At 41.9% G+C, this 13,603-nt stretch overlaps 1 long non-coding RNA gene across 2 annotated transcripts in view; it reads left to right on the top strand.

Moving 5' to 3' along the window:
• Nucleotides 1–13,603, top strand: part of LOC121113081 — a 76,733-nt gene that overhangs the window by 10,885 nt on the left and 52,245 nt on the right. For both annotated transcript variants that reach the window (XR_005857622.1, XR_005857621.1), the window contains 2 exons: nucleotides 10,797–10,928; nucleotides 13,314–13,503. This is a non-coding gene — a long non-coding RNA (uncharacterized LOC121113081). The remainder of the gene's footprint in view (nucleotides 1–10,796; nucleotides 10,929–13,313; nucleotides 13,504–13,603) is intronic.

Here is a 13,603-nt window from a genome sequence, read left to right as displayed (position 1 = left end):
TTCTCTTTCACTTCTCTAACCTCAGTATCAGGAATAGGTCTGGAATGGGAACAGTGAGAACAAAATCAGAAATAGTCAAGGTGGTGGTGAAACTTCGCAGTCAAGACAACACTGAAAAATCAGTAGAACTTTAGGAATGAATAATTCTCATAGCATTAATGTTTCACATCACTGACTCTCCCTAACCTTCTAATGCTTCTGAGGTGTGATAGCACAAATTATCTCTGCTAATTTTCGGTAGGCCAGTTATGTATATCCTGCTGCTTATCTGCTTTGGTAATTTCTGCCTAATGAGTATTCACAAATATATTGCTATTTATTTAAAGGGATCAGGCAGTTTTTTAAAAGAACATGAATGAGAAGAAATGAAATGACAGTCTTTATGCTGATGTTTTTCCAATATATCACATGCCTCACCCACAACCACACTGCAGATTTTTTGTATTTTTAAAAAACAAGGGCTAGCAAATAGTTTTTCCACTGTATAAATAAGCTACATGTTTTAGCAAACATGTCTGGATTTTTTAAATACTAATAAATGGCTCCATTCACTGTAGAAAATCCTTCAACAAAAAAAGTTTCCTTTTATTTGTGTTAGTGCCAACAGCTTCAGGAGACACACACAAACACAAAAGAAAAAGGGATATACAGAGAAGAAATCACTGTGGAACTGTATTCCCTCCAGTTTTGCTTGGAATTGTCAGAATTACACACGAAAGTGAGGAAAAAATACTGCTTTTGGAATATGAGCAATAGCGTTTGGAAATAAATTGTGTTAGTCATGCTACATCTTTAATTACTGATTCTATGACTTCACAACTCTCATGAAAGATGTATTTGAAGATTATAAATTGGTACTTTCCTATCAGCCTTCAAATATTAGTATAATAATTCTCTAGAATGAATAAAGACCTACAGAGATAATTTTATGAAAAGCTGGGATTTTATTGTGTGATTAAGTTTTCATTCACATCATCTGTCTTTTAGAGAAAAAAAAAAGCATATGGGACTTCTAAGAAGGTAGTTTCACATGACTGAAAAGAAAGGTTAATTAACTTTACTTATCAGGTTGCATTAGCAAAATGGTTTTATCTCCAAATGGAACAGAAATTGGGAAGAATTTTTTTTAGTAAAACGTGTTGAAATTAGCAACATCTGCTTTGTATCACCTCCTACTAACTAGAAGGTATCAAAGAAGTACCCTGCTATAATCCACTGACTGTGGAGGGACCATTGGTCCTCAACAAAAATAGATGTGACATGCTATGACAATTGGCCTGGATTGCCTGGTATAATGAGAAACTAATGTATTTCAAAGTGAATGACACACAGAGATAGTTTGCAAAAGGAACTCAGAGAAATTATGATGAAAAAGTTTTCTATTGCCTTTCTCTGACAGAGGCTTGTTGCCTGGCTGCTTCTGGATGCAACAAAATAAGAAGAAAAAACCTCTCTCTCTAGACCTTCCACTTGTGCCCTATTACAATTATTACAATTCTGAGTACATTGTGTCCTTCCAACTCATTTTTTCTTGCAGAGGAAACGGCGGAGTACTGATGGCTGCTGCTTTCAGCATCTCCCAAACCAACGGATGGCTCACCCTCACTTGCCACCAGATGCTGTCCTGGGGCTATGGTTCTGACCCTCTGTGTGATGCCAGGTGCCTGATGCCTACAGGTCACCTTTCCTGGCACTCTGTCCAGCACTGCTCTCCTTCCAGCGCCCAGCCTGCTTACAGAGTTCACTTTGCCATGGGATGGGACAGTTATTGTCCTTTCTGCAGGCCCTTTGGCATGTGTGGAATGTCATATCAAGTGTAAGTGTCCATAAAGGACAAAACAGGAGCCACCGCTGCACCAGCTGGTCCGGTGACTGAGTCCTCTGTCTGCCCCTGAATGTGTTAAAGGGGCTCTTGTGTGTTGTATGTTTTTAGGCCTACTTCTCAACTAGCTGACCTTCTGAATCACAAAAAGAATGTTTCCCTCTCTAGCAGCTGGGTGGCATGTGGGTCTTTGAGTGGTAGTTTCATTGGTGTACGTGGCTTATCTTAAGCAGGCAACTAAACTCCAACTTTTCTGTCATCTTCATCATATAGTAGCTAAAATCACAGTCAAACTTCTGCAGATGTCTTAAGGCTAGCCATGACTTGGTTTCAGTCTCTCTTTTAGATAGATACAGTGAAAGAGTGAAAGAATCTCTGCCAGTAATGTGAAGGATAATTTAAAGAGTGAAAATGATGGATGTAGAGACTTTACATAGCTACTTAAATATAAACAAGAAGCTATGTCACCATATAGGAACACCTGAGATATCAGTCCAACGTTCTTCCCTAATAAACTCAGTTCAGCCTGAGAGACTGCAAAACCTGTCAGAAAATGAGATATGCCACTGTGACTGTTAAGTTTGCTGCAATGCTACAGGCCTGATTTCATGCTAATGTAGCTTGATATGACCTCATTTCAGTTGATGTAGCCAAATTCTGATAAAACGTTAGGTTTCATAAGGCTGCTTGCAGAATAAGGTGAATTAGAAACAAGATTTTCCTGGCATTGCTTCTTTTGCTTGTCAGCTAACAACACAGTAATTTCTCATTTACAAAATTTAAATTGCTGTTTTTAAATGTAAGTATGTGCTTAAATTCATGAATTACATAAAAGATATCTGAAGCTGGGAAATGAATCTGGAAAGGGTCATTAAAGTTGATCAGATGTAAGGGTTCCAAGGAAAGAGCAGTACTCCAAACTACAGTAAATTCTGTAGAATAATGGTGTAAAATAATTCTAGCTTTTATAGCAAAAATTTAAAATGAAATTTTAAAAAGTTTAAATTTGATAATTAAACATATGTTTTAAAAGAACTTAATCAGACTCTTAAATGCATGTTTAACTGAAGCACACAGTGTTTAGAAGAGTACCTACAAGTTTAGCAGAGGCTTTAGAGATTTGATTTTACCTCTCTGTTTCCTGTTTTGGTCAATCGACTTCTACATTTTCTAGGCATAAGCTCCAATCTTGACAAACTGAAAATCTATGATGTACGGATATCTGTTTTTATAAGACTTAATACAGGCAGCCTGGACTACAGCAGAGTGTGGGTGGATTGCTAGGTACTGACATCTCCTTTTTGTAAAGCCTCAGCTTACTCTGTTGCTTCACCCAATCATTTCACCATCCCTTGAGCACAGAATCACGTGCCGGTTTGTCCTAGTGGAGGGTCAGAATCTAATGGCCGTTTCTGGGAAATGTTTATATCTGGGACTCCAAGAGAGCTGTTTGTGTCTCTTTCTGTTATTCCAAAAAAAAAAAAAAAAAAAGGAGTGCACTGCTATCTCATCTGGAGTCCTTCTATGCACTCTGTGCAGCTTCGACAGGCTTTTGTTTCCTATGTTGCAACGCTGATTTGTATGGGTTGGATTTGATGTTGATTCAAAACTATTTATTATGTCTGTTGCTATTTTGTCACCATCTCCTATTATTTATTTTCAAATTAACAGAGGTAAGTAGTTGTTTTCTCCCTCTACATTGGCAAGTCTACCTAGATATTAAATACATATATCAAAATTGTTGTAACAGCATCTTTTATTCATCATCACGCCCATTTACTAGGCCTGTCCTCAGTAAACAGGAGGAACTCGGTTCCTTAGCAGTGGAAGTTATGGAAGAGTCCCTTCCTGTGCTCAGCACACACAGAAGACAACAAATGCTTTATGCGGTGGGCAGTGCTATTTCTGATTTCCTTAGAGGACTTTGTGAAGTGGGATTTCAAACGCAGACAGTGGGAGAAGAAGGCAGGGCAGGACCTAGACAGCAAGATGTCCGTTGAGCTTGCTGCCGTATAGACTTCTCCCGGCCTTTCTGTTGCTCTAGTGATTCTTGTTGCTTAAGGGGCAACTTAGTAAGGACAGGGAGTGGTGGTGCTGGGAAAGACGGGTGTGACAAAAGGAGCAAACTTGGAGAAATAATGGGGTCCCTCTGAAGAGAAAAATGGAAGCCTTTCCTTCTTTCTGGTTGAGCCACTGTGATTTATGTAATTTGGGACAGGAAAGAAGGGATTCATCTGTATGTCAGACAAGCTTGTGGAAGCTTTGAGAGCTTTTTGGGGAATTGATCTTTGCAAGAATCAAGCTGTCATTGGCTGAAGTGGCAGAGGCACTTGTGGGATTATGGAAACAAAGGAGGAATAATTTAAGAAGCCTGCCAGTTACAACCTGAATCTATACGTAATGTTACCAAGAAAATGGCAGCTACGAAATCATTCTTCGTGTCTATTGCTATTCCTGAGGCTGAGCCTGGCTGCAGTGGTAGTTGTGCCAGACTGGAGAGGTGCACGGAAGCCCCCATTCCTGTTTGCTTCTTGCCTGATATCCTCTTAGCCCTACTCTCTGTTGGTGGAACTGACACGAGAGACACTAGATAAAGAATGGCATTACAGTTGCGCATTGCTCTCAACACACTCATAACAGCACTTAAACATAAGTTTCTTTTAGAGATGGACTTTGTGTTAAATGAAGAGTGGTCCAACAACTTTCAATCCCCTCATTTCCTCCAGCCAGGCATGTGTCTGGCTCTGCATTTTTAACATCCAGCAACCACTTGTGATTAACCTCCTGAACTTATGACACTGCACAAGTCTATTACTGATTGTAAATGATTAGTTTTACTTCTGCCTGAATAAATTCTGCTTTGGTTCATGTTAATTGAAACTCCACATGGACTTTACAGCCTTCTAAAGGATCTCCACCTGCATCCAAGTCACTTGTTAAGTATCACTTCCTAGCAGATTTTTCTTTCTTTACCTATAGCTGACTCTGCTCAGAACTGAGCGAAATGAGAAACTGTGCTTTCTGGGTGATTTTTAACATAATGTCATAGAAGTCAACTGTGCTCAGCTATTTATATTGAGAACACTTTCGTGTCATACAGAAACTCCAGTGCAATTGATCTTCTGTCAGAGACATCTCACACTGTGTTTCTCCGCTAAGATTTTGGTGTGAGATAGCCAGGTCTTAGTGGACAGGTCTATGCTCTGGGAATTGCTAGAACATGTCATACACTGAAGGTTATATTTTAGGAGAATTTAAATCCAGGCTTTTTTAGAAATGTCTAATAGCTTCTCAAGTTGAACAGGTCTTGAAATTTGAAATTTTGTGTGTTTCTGTAGTGAGTTCTTAAGTGTCCGCTACAGCATAAGAGAATAAAGCATGTTTCCCTTTGCCCTTCCTCCCTTTGAGAGGATACACAAATGCAGGAACCACTGTCGTCCCACTTTTCTTCCCCAAAAAGTATTTTTGCATTTCCATTTGTTCTGAGTTTGTTTTCCCTGTCTCCCCTGATGTCAGATGTTAACTTTATTGTACAACAGATTTCCAACAAAATCAGCTCTCTGTGTTCTCTGCCATTTGGATCCTTTGTGAAACACTGGCCAACACAACAATACTTCTCGTGCATTTTTGTCACTCTGCTTCATTTTACCCTTTGCAGGAACTCTGTCATCAGCTTACAGAGGGGCAGGTCCAAGCTCCTCACCAGCACAGGTGTTTTACTGTGGGAAACAGCCACAGCTGGGGCACTAATGCAGTGTGGTTTATGCTGTGTCAGTTTAGTTGGATAGGAGTTCCACAAGATTGTCAGAGGCCTGCTTGTCAGAATTGAAAGAATGAATTATTTCTAATGAAGAAGAACTTATTTTAATCCCTGTCAGATTTGAGAAATTTCTAGGCAGACTACTTCTATTGTTTCCTTTCCAAGAGTTTGTCTCAGTACTTTCATAAACTGCAATAGAAATATCATTTTATAAATGAATCCGAAGGTTATTGCACAGGCCAATTGAACATACCCAGAATCAATTTGTGTGTGATTACACAGTAGTGAGCTAGCACCTGGAAGTCTATGAAGAAATTCAGAAAGGGTAGTCTTGACTCATTACCCACCAATTGAATTTCCTTCCTGTGTCAGTGACTGAAAATGTGAATTGAATATTTCTACACAATGTCTTACCTCCAAATATCTTCTGTACTAGGTAGCTATGTATCATCACACCTTCTCTCACTTGTGCCATTCGTGAGGTATCTTTTAAAATACAGAGCATTCTATACATCCTGCAAAATTTTTTAACTACATAAATTCCAGGCAAGCCCAAGCAAGTAAGAAAAATACAATGACTCAACTGCTTTCAGGTTAAAGGAGGTGGAAATACATGGTTCACCTTGCCCAGATGCATTTGTCCATTAATCTGCTGGATGATAAACCAAATTGTTTATTTTTTCTCTCCTCCTTTCTGTTCTCTTTTCCACGCATTCATCAACCCTTTTCTGAAGTGGGGCAGATTCCTTATGGACCTTCTGACCCCAAAGCAGCTTTTCTTTTTTTTATTCTGCTAATATTTGGACTGTGTTGTCTTGTAGTGAATCCATTACCACTAACTCCCTCATCTTTTGTTAACCTTGGTAGCATTTCTGTTGAGTAAATACCAGAAAATGACTACAATATTTCATCAGTTCTGTTTTGTAACTTAGTGGTACTAGCCACAGAGCTTGTTTTTCTTTTATGTTCAGTGATGTGGACTGGTTTAACGTAGCCTTGATTTTGACTGTCAGGTTACTAGAGATCTAAATTTACTGCACTATGACACCTGCCCACTAAACTGTGGTTAATGGGTGGATGTTAGAATCACTCAGGTCGGAAAAGACCTTGCGCTGTCATTGCTGCTGGTGTCAAACGTCGTGGTGATGATAAGTCTGGATCCCCTTCCAGTAATCTGAAGAGGGGGTGAAGATCTATAGAAATCCCCACTAGGGGTCATACCCAATTTATGGCACCTAATAACTTTTGCAGATCATTTCAGGTGCTAACTTTGGTACCCAAAGTTAGAGTCTGTGGCTGGATTCGGGTCTGCAAAATCCTCCAGCCCAAATATAGCCAAGGTGGTGTCTTCTGGACTTTGTTCTGCGCAATCTGCAATCCTGCCTGAGTTGCTGCTGTTATTATCACTGACACAACTTCAGTCACAGTCATCCCTCTTGGCACAGTGACCAGAATATTGTCCATGTAGTGGTATATGCAAACACTGGGAAACCTTTGGCGTACAGGGGATAAAATGCCGGCAACAAATTGTTGACACATGGTTGGGCTGTTCTTCATGTCCTGAGGTAACACAGTCCAATGGTATCAACGGTGGGGTTCCCCAGCATTAACAGAGGGAACCGAAATCGTCAGAGCACACAGGATGTTGAAAAAACAATCTTTTAAGTCTATTACTGTAAGTAACCACAACTGCGGGAGCATAGTGGGGGAAGGCAGCCCTGGTTGCAATGGGCTCATATCTTCAATAACAGCATTAATATTTCTGAGATCATGTAACAGTCTCCATTTCCGTGATCACTTTTTGATCACAAGCAAGGGTGAATTCCACAGGCTAGTAGTTGGCATTGCATGTCCGACCGCGAGCTGTTCTTCAACAAGGGCATTTAGCTGCAGCAGTATTTCTTGGGCTGGGGCTACTGGTCTACCCACATGGGTGTATCTGTTTTCCATTCCAAACATGGGATCTGCTGCAAGGCCCCTAAGAGAAATCCATACTGAGGGAAGGTCCCCACTGTCTCTGCTTAAGGGATATGGCGGCAAACACCTGGGCTGCTAGCGTAACTTGGTGTTGATACGTGCCAACATTCATACATGCGTTAATCATCTCCTCAGTAGTGGGATTCTTTAGAGCATGTAACACCTTCTGGCAATCAGCGTTTGCATTTTCAATCGCTAGCTGTTGAAATATGAGAGCTCTCACCAGCGCCTTATCAACATGCTTCTCCAGCGAATTGTTAAACCTATCCAGAAACATCATATATGGTTCTTGGGGCTGCTGCTTAATGCTCACAAAAGACTGTCTTTGCTCCCCCGCCACCAGCACGGCCGGGAGGACACGAATCCAGATGCTTAACTTGCTGTAACCCTTCTGCAGGGATTCGCACCTGCTGAGCTGGGGTAGAGAAATCCCCCTCCTCCATCAAGGCATTTACATCTACAGCCCTGAAGGGATTCCTCTTCGGCAGTGCCTGATTTTCAGTCCTCTGGATCTGTGCCAATCCTCTCAATTTTGATTCCCATGTACTATACTGCTTTTCAGTCATGATAAGACAACACATCATTTTAAAATCATACAGTGTAAAAACGGAGCTATCACATATGGATTGAATCAAACTGACAGTGTACAGGACGCCGCTGCCATGGTCTGTGACCATACACCATAAATCTTGCAGGATACTATATGATATAGCCTTCCACCGTGGTTCTTGGTCTGAGGCCACAATTACAGGGAATTCCCTTAACGTATCCGTGTCTCCAACTTTCCTAGCCTCCCTCTGGATGAGTGCCCACACATCATGTGGATCAGGGGGAAACAGATCTGGTTGTTCTTTGGAGTCTATCAGGCCAGGATCAAAGGGATCATCCAGGGCCCTCAGGAGGGGAGGCAGCAAGCTCCCCCCCCTTGTCGGTGGTAACGAGGGGGTTGCTGACACAGCAGGTGAGTCTGAGGAGGAGCTTGCAGCTTCTTCATCCTCCAGTGGACGGGGGGTGACCAATGATGGGCCCACAAGACTTTTTAAAGCTTCAAAAATTTTTCTCCAGGTTTCAAGCAACCTGGATGCCATCTTGTCACCTTTAGTGGATGCATCCCACGATTTCACCCCGATCCCTTCCCAAGTCTCTGGGTCGTAAACTGTCTGACTGGTGATGGAGGGATCCTTCCTCGTGGCCCATGTAGGTATTTGCTGTAGATCAGGGGAAGATACTGATGCCCCTCATCGGTTAAGGATAGATTGAAAAGTAACTAGGACGTTTTTCTGTTCTGAGGTCATTTTGTTCCCCACAGTGCGCACCCTTACCTTTGTCCATTGAGAGGCAATGGAGTGGTTAGGGACGATGAATCCTCAGGCTGCCACGTTGTCTCAGTGCTACCCTGTACAGGCTCTCTGCATGTCTCAACACCTGCTGTGTTTATCTCAAAGCACTCTGGACTGGTCAGTCTTCAAGTCAGATCAAGTCCCTGTTCAGGTCCCTGTTCAGGAGCCAATTGTCACAAGTTAGCAACATGACACAGGGTTCTCATGCAAGGAAGATCCTCTTTATTGCCATATCCCCTTACTTTCCCAAGCAAGCCTTTTATATTCTAACACGCATATTCAGTACATTTCCACTAACAATCCATTGGCTAGAAAGCAAGCAAGTTCCATAACAAGTCTACATAACACCAGAGAGCTTATCTTATGCCTAGCTACAAAACGTTCCTGTTTCTTCTGTTCATCTCTCTTTCACAGTGCCTTATTATCAGCAAGTTGACATTTGATGAAGTCGAGCTGACCTCTCCTCCCACACTCAGTGAAAAAATTCACCCTGACTTCTAATCTATATCTCCCCCCTTGTAGTTTAAAACTGTTCCCCCTTGCCCTATTACTATCCACCTGCGTAAAAAGTTGATTTCCTTCCTGCTTATAAGTTCCTTTTAAAGCATTGGAAAGTTGCTATCAGGTCTCCCTGGAGCCTTCTCTTTTTCAGGCTGAACAAGCCCAGCTCCTTCTGTCTGTCCTCACAGAAGAGGTGCTCCAGCCCTCTGTTCATCTTCATGGCCCTCCTCTGGACCCATTCCTAGAGGTCCACGTCTTTCCTGAGCTGGGGTACCCTGACTTGGGTGCAGTATTCCAGATGGGACCTTATAAGAGCCCAGCAGAGGGAGACAATCAGCCTGCTGTCTACCCTTCTTTTGAGGCAGCCTGAAATGTAGTTGACATTTTGGACTGCAAATACACACAGCTGGCTCATGTTAAGTTTTTACTCTATCAGGACCCTTAAGTGCTTCTCAGCAGAGCTGCTTGTGATGAGTTCTTTTCACAGTCTGAACCAAGTGCAAATGTGTGAAAAGAAGTACTTCTAATGGAACAGGGGATACTGGCATCATCATAAACAGCTTTAAGGGGGAAAATGGTGGATGTCCATAATGGATTAAACATCAAGTTTTAACTGAAGTAAGGACTGCTGTCACTCCAGAAAGAAATGGCTATAAATAGGCCAGCTATAGATTAGGACTAGAAATCAGAAACGTGATTTAAACAGTCTGCTGTGGGGGTGGAGGAAGAATAAAACTCTTAACATCATTCACAAGAAAACATTCAACGTCATTCAAAAGAAAAAAAAAACCTGTTAACAGTTCAATTTAATTAGCTGATGAAAAACAGCATGTAAAGCTACGGGATATCTATTTTTCAGTGACTCAGATGTCCTTCAGTTCCTGTGCTCCCAAACAAAAAGAAAGACATTTTTACATAGTGTTAAGGGACACTAGGCCTAATTCATACTGCTATCAAGTTATGAGGATGAAATGTTGCTGTCAGCAGCCTGAACTAAACACAGACTAAAAGTTGACTGAGTACATCTAGGACTGGGTCTCCAATGACCCTGCAGTTCCAGGAAGCTGTTACAGCTAATAGGAAATCTGACTTACATCTTGTCCTAGCAGTGGAGACTTCTACTGCTGTACTGTGCATCCCTGGACTCCCAGAGCTGTGTGCCCTGCCCTGGCCTGACATTCTCCAGCCCCTACTCCTAGCTAGGACAGGGTCAGCATAGTCTCCTCTCCATGGTGTCCATACTGGGCAAATCCTCTTCAGCCAAGGTGCAAGGCTCCCATGACTCTCTGTTCTTCTAGCTGTGTTGTCAAATAAGAGGATACTCAGCACGATGCATTGTTCGACCCTTTTTCCTTGATTTGCTCATTCTTTTACTGCTTATCTCCTGCTTCTCAAGTTCCAGGAACTGCTCATCTGTGCTACAGACGCATGCTGCTCAACCTTCAGTGTGTCATGCTGCTCTTCAGAATGACTTCCAGTGCAGTACTGATGTTCTGATGACTACAGTCATGGTCTGCTGCTGCTGCAGGTAAAAATACACATCAACATTTTTTGTGGGAGGGAAACATTTAGTGTAATTGTAGAGACCAACTCACAGAATCCTGCTCTCTTTCACTTGAGGTAGCTGATAGTTCCTTATAAATCCTGTTTCTGGTCCTAAGCAAAAGTGTGCAAAACCTCTGAGACCGACCGAATTGTTGTGGAGAGTCAAGCAATACCACAGAGTGTTTGTCATGGATTAATTCAAAGTCACTGTGCTGTTTATATGATAAAGAGCAGTAAGGTTTGCCTAGGGACTAGGAATCTGTAACCTCTCTTTCTTATGCTGGCTTTAATCATAGAATGTTAATGTGCCCTTGATTTTACTTTTTCCTTGGGTCAAATTTGTTAATGGAAATATTCTGCTGATACGGTCACCCATGTGTGTTGAAGTTAACAGCAAGAGTTATAGAGAATTAAAAGCCTTATCAAAGGCTGTGAAAGAGAAATGTCAGAATCTCAGAATTCCATCACAGAGGAAGATCTGTCTGATGCTGTCAAGTATTCTGAACAAATGTTAGTTCAGACAAATGAAAACATTGCTGGGTTTTACTAATGAATACTTCTAACCATTTTGTTAAGCAACTAAAGGGGAGACTCAAAAGAATGTGTCCTTAGAACATGAGGTTGAATTTAGAATGATTACTTTAGTTTCCACTCAACTGAAAAGTGTAGTGGAAGTGTTAAGTCATGGCTTGAACCAGTGATTGAACACCTCGTAGGAAGACAGGGCCAACCCAGAGCAGCTCAGGTGCATGCAGTATGCCTGAGTGACCGGAAGGGATGAAGCCAGGATGTACCTCTTTTCAGACCTCATTCGTCTGGCTGGCATTGGAGGCCCATGTATTTCATCATACCTACTTGTGGATCTTAGAGGTCTTCTGAAGATAAGCAGCTTTTTTTTTTTTCCTCCTTATTTCTGTGTCTTTTGCCATAGCTTTTGAGCAGCTTCTCACTTGCTTTGGCCTGAGGTCTTGCTGCTCTGTTGCAGTGTTGCACTTTCCTTCAAGTTACAAAAGTGAAAATCCAAAGATTGATTTCCTGCTACAATGCTGGTGGTATGATCTGCATACTAGATTATAAACATGAAACCATTAGGTAATTTCATCTGCTTTGTTAGTTAATTTGTTTATTTGCTGTAACAGGGTATTTATTTTAATGTTTAGAATGCTTTAAATCTCAGCATGTAAAGGGGTGGCCTACGGGGGCCATAAGGCCTGCAGAGGTGGATGAAGCAATCTGTGACTAAGGAAAGCATGTGCACCATACATCTCTGACTTTGCCATAGCCTTTGAAGTTGCAGGGGAGTGAGTATTTATCCATGCTTAGTCACAAATTTCACATAACAGACCATGAGAGTTAATTCTGTTGTAAATAACATTCTGTCTTGCTGGGAAGATGTTGGGAGCATTTGACTTCACTTGTGAAAGGCACATCTGTCCCCCACTCTGCTTGATGCTCCAGACACAGTTCTGCACTTCACACCTTCCTGGGTCCTGACACAGACACAATCAGATGCCCTTTCTGCTTGGGAAGGTATATGTAGTGTGAGAGCTAACTAGCCTGTGCTGCTGGAAATTAATGATGTTTATACTCGATCTTGCCAGAGCTGACAGCAGGTTGAAGCTGTTGACAGAGTATTTCTCTTCCCAAACTCTCTTTGTGCTGCTGTATTTCCCACTGAACACACACAGTGCCTGCTTGTCTGATGGCTGCAATGAGGGTGAATGGCAGAGGTGCCTATGCTGTCTTCTATGATCACTGCTGGTGAGCTATACAGCTGTGTGCCGGGCAAAGCTCACTTCCTGCTTGTTTCTGCACATAAGAAGTACAGCAGGGTTTTTCTTGCAGCCAGGAAGAAAAATTTTCAGGGAAGAAGGTAATTTCTCTACTGTACCAGATGATACACTAGGGAAAATATTAATAACAGCAATAATGGAAGTGGTTTTGGACGCAGAAGCACACGAAAACCTAACTGGGTTGAGTTATATCAGCTGTATCAGCATTATACATAAGCTGTTTGTTTTGAATCTTAATGAGAAAAGCAGGTGCAGCCTGAGATTGTGATGAAGGTGAGCACCTGCAGGACTCACAGAATCACAGAATGTCAGCGATTGGCAGTTCAGGTGATTGCAGCATGCTCTGCAGGTGTGTGGCAATGACAGGCTGGTTACAGACTTAGCCTGCTTATAAATGGTCTGGCAATAGCATGAAGGAGTACTTAGCTCTGTTTGGTTGGTAGGGGAGAGCATCTATTTCAGTGCTGAACGGAAAGACCAGCAGTACAGAGTGCCCTAATCCTAATGTGGAGAGAGGCTATTTGGCTGCATCATGAGGCTCAGTGTGCTTCTTGTACCTTCATCTTCCTTCTCAGTAGGTCTACTCTTGCTAAACTGAAGAAGACTGTGTCTGCTGGGTCATCAAAGATGGATGTTGCTGCCTACACGTGCTAACTCCAGCTGACAAGGAGGGAAAAAAGGGAGCTTCAATGAGTTACTACAGCTTTGATCCTCTGTAGAAAAAAGGAGATGCTCTGCCATAACTCTGAGCAGAATCAGCAGGAGGTAAGGAAACTATATGGGATTAGAACATATTCCACAATCATACTTTTTTTTTATTATTATTATCAAAAGGCTATTTACTGCTCGTCTTGATGGATTTAAT

Source organism: Gallus gallus, chromosome 2, assembly GCF_016699485.2.
Source record: "Gallus gallus isolate bGalGal1 chromosome 2, bGalGal1.mat.broiler.GRCg7b, whole genome shotgun sequence".
In the NCBI taxonomy this organism is placed as follows: domain Eukaryota; kingdom Metazoa; phylum Chordata; class Aves; order Galliformes; family Phasianidae; genus Gallus; species Gallus gallus.
The sequence above is the reverse complement of the archived record's forward strand: the minus strand, read 5'-3'. Positions and strand labels throughout refer to the sequence as shown.